The sequence below is a fragment of the Elephantulus edwardii genome, unplaced genomic scaffold (genome assembly GCF_000299155.1).
Source record: "Elephantulus edwardii isolate Elephantulus edwardi_28Jun2011 unplaced genomic scaffold, EleEdw1.0 scaffold00255, whole genome shotgun sequence".
NCBI lineage: Eukaryota > Metazoa > Chordata > Mammalia > Macroscelidea > Macroscelididae > Elephantulus > Elephantulus edwardii.
This window is the reverse complement of record NW_006400005.1, coordinates 3,223,011-3,229,215: the sequence shown is the minus strand read 5'-3', so window position 1 is coordinate 3,229,215 and position 6,205 is coordinate 3,223,011.

Genomic DNA, 6,205 nt, shown 5'->3' with positions numbered 1-6,205 from the left:
ATTGTTTTGGAAGTCTTAGCAATAGCAATAAGACAAGAGAAGGGAATAAAAGGTATCCAAATAGGCAACGAGGAGGTAAAATTTTCCCTTTATGCTGATGACATGATAGTATACTTAGAAAACCCTAAAGACTCAGCAAGAAAACTATTGGACATAGTTGACCAATACAGCAAAGTAGCAGGATACAAGAAAGACATTTTTGGGATAGACAAAAATTATAGTCATACTGTTTTGTTTAAACTAGTTATGGGTGTATATGTATCTATTTTTGTACTTTATACATAACTTTCTTTAATTTACTGATGTTGTTGTTGTTGTTGTTGTTAATAGCTGTCGAGTTGAGCACAACTCATAGTGATCCCATGAACAACAGACCTGAACCTGTTCTATAACTATTGTTATTTCGCTAAGTTCCGGGGGCACGACACACCAGTAGCACAGCTTTCAGTATCAAAGCAACCTGAAGTTACCTCAGTATAGAGAATTGACAGACCAGTCCTGTACCACTTAAAAGAAAGTTCATACCAAACATAATTAATACTAGGTCTAAGGGCCGCAAGCATGAGGGCCCTATCATCTTTTAAATAAAAGGCCCATGGCCCAGGCTCTGATTGCCTCTAAACAAGAGGCTTGATGTCCACAGTTCATTGTTAGCCAAATCCAGTAATTGCAATCAGTTTAAACACAGTTGTGAATGAAATAAAAACAACCAGTCTACACTGTTCCTTCAGCCAAAACAAGGAGAACCTACCTCTCTGAATCCAAATGGCTTCACAAATGAGCCTCCGAAGGAAGACTCAGTAAGGAAGCAGCAGACATTTAAATACCCTGGCTTGCACCCCGGTCCCTGAGTGGCTTCAAATAAGAGACTTCCAGTCCACAGCTTGTTGTTAGCCAAATCCAGTTAAGTCCAATCAACTAATGTTGTTGTTGTTATGTGCCATTGACTCGCTTGCGACTCATAGCGACACTATGTACAACAGCCCTAAACTCTGCTCTGTCCTGGGCCAATCGCACCGTCTCCGATACACCCATCCCGATCACCCCAGTCACTGAATCAACCCGCCTCATAGGGGTCCTTCCCCTTCTGTGCTGTCCCTCTACCCTACCAAGCATGATGTCCCTCTCCAAGGACCTGTCCCTCCTTGCAACATGTTCAAAGTATGTTAGATGGAGCCTATGCTCCCTAGTCATTGTCCAACTCTCTGATACATCACAAGTGATAGCAAAGACCATGGCCTGTATCAGACACACCTTAGTCTCCAAAGAGACACTGTTGCTCTTCAGTACTTTGGAGAGGTCCCTAACAGCAGACTTTCCCATGGCGATACATCTTTTAATTTCCTGGCTACTGGTGCCAAGAGTGTTCTCTGTGGAGCCAAGCAAACTGAGGCTGTGAACAATCTCAATCTCTTCACCATCCATCCTGATGCTGCCAATTGGTCTAGTGGTGAGAATCTTGTCTTCTTGACACTGAGCCTCAATCCATATTGGAGGCTGCAGTCCTTGACCCTCTGCAGCAAGAGCTTCAGCTCTTCCTCAGTGTCAGCAAGCAGGGTTGTATCATCTGCATATTGCAGATATTTGGTAGATCTTCCACCAATCTTGACCCCATATTTCTCCTCATAGAGCCCAGCCTCCCGCATAATCTTTTCTGCATACAGGCTGAAAAGGTATGGAGACAGGACACATCTCTGGCGTACGCCCTTCCCAATTTTGAACCATGCAGTATTTCCTTTCTCTGTTCTGATGACTGCCTCTTGGTCCCAGTAGAGGTTTCTCATTAGCACGATCAAGTGTTCTGGTATTCCCATTCTTCTCAGAGTCAGCCACAGTTTGTTATGATCCACACAGTCAAACGCCTTTGTATAGTCAATGGAACACAGATAAACATTCCTCTGGTACTCCCTGCTTTCAGCTAAGATCCATCTAACATTAGCTACAACATCCCTAGTACCACAACCCCTTCTAAACCCAGCCTGGACTTCTGGAAGTTCTCTGCTGATGTGTTGTTCCAGTCAGTTTTGTATAATCTTCAGTAGAACCTTGCATGCATGTGAAATCAATGATATTGTTCTATAGTTTCTACACTCTGTTGGGTCACCCTTCTTTGGGATGGGAACAAATATAGATCTCTTCCAATCAGTTGGCCAGGTGGTTGTTCTCCAGATTTCTTGGCACAACTTGGTGAGCATGTCGAGGGCGGCATCTGTTAGCTGAAATATGTCAATTGGTATACCATCTATTCCTGGGGCCTTATTTTTTGCTATTTCTTTCAAAGCAGCTTGAACTTCTTCCTTCATCACCATAGGCTCTTGCTCATATGTTGTTTCATTAAATTCTTCTGTGTCTGCTAATTCTTTTTGATACAGTGACTCAGTATATTCTTTCCAGCTTCTTTTAATACTTCCTGGATCATTTAATATTCTGCCTAAAGCAACTCGAGATTTGAATTTGTTCTTCAGTTCCTTGAGCTTAAGAAATGCTGAGCGAGTTTGGCCCTTTTGATTTTCTGACTCCAACTCCTTACACATTTCATTGTAATATTTTACTTTGTTGTTCTGTGCTGCCCTTTGAAATCTTCTATTCAACTCTTTAGTATCTTGAATTCTTCCCTCTGCTTTGGCTTCTCTGCGCTCCAGTGCAATTTTCAGAGTCTCTTCTGACATCCATTTTGGTCTTCTCTTCGTCTTCTGTCTTTGTAATGAACTTTTGTAATCAACTCATACATGGTTGTGAATGAAGTACAAACAACCAAACAGTCCATATCTGAGCTATGTTGTTGTTGTTCTTATGTGCCGTTGAGTCGAGTTGCCTGCGACTCATAGCGACCCTATGTACAACAGCCCTGTGCCAATCGCTCTGTCCCTGACACTCCCATCCCAATTATCCCAATCACTGAATCAATCCAGCTCATAGAGGGCCTTCCTCTCCTGCGCTGTCCCTCCACCCTCCCAAGCATGATGTCGCTCTCTAAGGACTGGTCTTTCCTCACAACATATCCAAAGTATGTTAGACGGAGCCTCAGAATCTTTGCCTCCAAGGAGCCACCTGGTTTAACCCTTTCCAGGACAAATCTGTTTGTTATCCTAGCAGTCGGGCCAAGAAAAGCCTATATACACACCAGTTCTACAGGATGCATCACCTTTGCTCGGGAAACATTACGACTAAACTTCAGAGACACTGATCCCAACATAAGGAACTACCATCAGGTGATGTGTTTGAAATCACAGAAGCCATGGAAGCTTCATATATAAGTTATTAGATGGAGGGCTGGTGAAAGGGAGATAGATGTGAAGGGAGGGGGTAGAAGTGGATAGGTATCCTGGTGGATGGTGAAGCAGGAAATAAGTGGGTAAAGACATGTGTGAGAAAGGCAGGGACAACAATGACACTAAAGTTAACTCCGCAATAAGGGATATACCTTTAACTTGCAGGTCTGTCTGATACTTCTCTAAATCTGAACATTCACATTGAGACAGACTAGGAAGAAGGATTGGCCATCCACTTCTGAAATAGCAGGCCTCTGAAAACCCTATGTATGTATCTGAGCTATAGTCAATGAAAAATTACCTTCATTGACTGTATTATCTTAAATTCAAAGTCACAATACGCAAACAAAAGAAAGTTCCTTTAGTTTTAGTTTCCTATGAAATTTAGCGTTACCTAACGATCCTCAGCTGCTATCAGAGACACAATCTGATTCTGAAAAGTCAACCTGGTGTGGTTGTTTCTGAAACATCTGTTTTCAATGTAGATAGAGACTTTCTTACCTGACTAAGCCCTTTTAGATAATAAATCTACTTTTTCTTTTACATTCTTAAGATTTCTGTAAATGGATGGTAAAAATAGCTTCAAGATAAAGCATATCTTTATCTCAGAGTGAATTTATTTTCTAGGATACTTTAGCTAAACATAAGTGAGATTTACTTATAGTGTTAAATGAGGTTCACTTGAAGATATCTTGTAGTGTCTTCTTTTGTCTAAAATAGAGATCTTTTATGTAAAGAATATCTTCTGTCTATATTATAAACTATTCAATACTGTTAGCTTTTTGTTTTGTTTTTGTTATGAAACATTAATAGGAGCATATTTGACAAGTATATACTGTTTTTCTTTCAGCTGTATGTGTGTCTATATTTCTATTTTTATTAGAGGGGTTGTTTTTTTTTTTTCTTTCCTTCTTCAGGCCAAGAAAATACATTGAAGAAGCACTAAGCTATTGCTCTTTGAAGCTAATGCTTCTGTGTAGAGATCTGCCTTCATTAATTGTAGATCAAGGCATGAGCTTTGTGGTAGGACACCTGTCTTACTCTCTTATCTTCACAGACTCCATTTAGTGACGTTTCCATAGCTCATCAGGCTACTGAAAACACACTGAATGCTATGGTACCAGTTATCATCTTTCCTTTTAATTACTCTGAAGCACAGTTTTTAAGCTGAAGAGAAAATAACATTTTTTTTTTAAATTCAGTTGCCTCAGAAACCTTGAGTAGTAAACATACTAATGTGATTAATATGGAAAATAAGCCAGCTCTCCTCACTCCTGCACCCATTCTGTGTTTTAGCTGTATGTGTGCCAAGAAATCTTGGCAATCTGTACATCTTTTTTTAAAAAAAAACCTCAAAAGTAAATAACAAAACACAGACTCCACAGTTATATGGCTGATTTTACAAAGTATTATGACATGAGTAGCTGTGATAAAATTCTCCCAAATTTTCTACTCTGATAAGTGTATCTCAACAATCACTGAACACTATCTCTCTCTCTCAAGAAACTGTTTAATGGATCTTCAGTACGCTGAATGACAAATAAGAAGAGCTGGATAAAACATTATTTTTTTCCCCTTAAAAGTAGAGATGAGCCAAGAAAATAATAAGAGGAATTACCTGACAAAGCTCAGATAAAGTAAGGATTCAGAGGATTAAGCTCAGAACTAAAAGCTTATTTTGCCTGGAGCATATTTATATGCTGAAAGAAGCAACTGAGAAACAAAGTTGTGGTTTGGGCTGCCTTCTGGTGCTAGGGGAACAGACTATAAAAATAAATTTTTACCCTACTGTAAAGCGTTGAAAGAGCTTTGCTGTCAAAGTCAGGATGAACTGGAATTAATTAAGCCTTGATTCTAATTGCAGAGGAAGACACCGTGTCAATGTCCCCAAACTCCTAGCAGAAACCAAGAAAAACAAAACAACCCAAATCTGTTCTCATCAAACTTATTCCATCTTATAGTTACTCTGTAGTGGAAAGAAATGATATTTTCTTTGGTGTCCTCTAATTACTTCGCCAATTAATTCTTTTTAAAAATATCAGTGACTAGATACACAAGGTAGAAAATACTATAAATTAGAACCAGTTAAGAAAAATGTAGACAAAAAGGGTAGAAGATGTCATAAAAATTAGAACCTGGGGGAGGAAAACTAGACAACAGAATATTTTTTAAAAAATAAGTCTGTGTTGGAAATGATGAAACTAAGTTTCTCCTTGGAGGTTGGGATTTTGAAGCTCCACCTCACATACTCTGGGCACCTGGCCAAGAGAGACTGCTACTATGAGAAAGACATCATGTTTAGTAAAGTGGAGGGACGGAGCAGGAGAGAAAGACCTAGATGAGATGGATCAATACAATAACTGGGGTAATGGGGTTAGGTGTGTCAGAATCAGTGAAACTGGCTCAGAACAGGGCAGAGTTCAGAGCTGTTGTACATAAGGTCAATATGAGTTGCAGGTAACTTGATAGCACATAACAACAACAACAATACAAATATAAAATTAATAGATATTATAAAATAACTAATGCTTGTTGTTGCTGTTAAGTGCCATCGAGTCGCAGGCAACTCATAGCACCCCTATGAAGGAGAGTCCTTGACGCTTGGGTGCCTTTCATCCTCTCTCCAGGCTCATAGAGTTTCCGGAGGCAAGCTATTATGGAAGTGGATGCCACTCCTCCTTCCAAACTAATACTTACTAGTCAAAAAGACAAAGATTCTCACCACTGGACCAATTGGCAGCATCAGCATGGATGGTGAAAAGATTGAGATTGCTCACAGCTTCAGTTTGCTTGGTTCCACATTCAACACTCTTGGCACCAGTAGCCAGGAAATTAAAATACGTATTGCGATGGGAAAGTCTGCTGTTAGGGACCTCTCCAAAGTACTGAAGAGCAATGGTGTCTCTTTGGAGACTAAGGTGCATCTGATACAG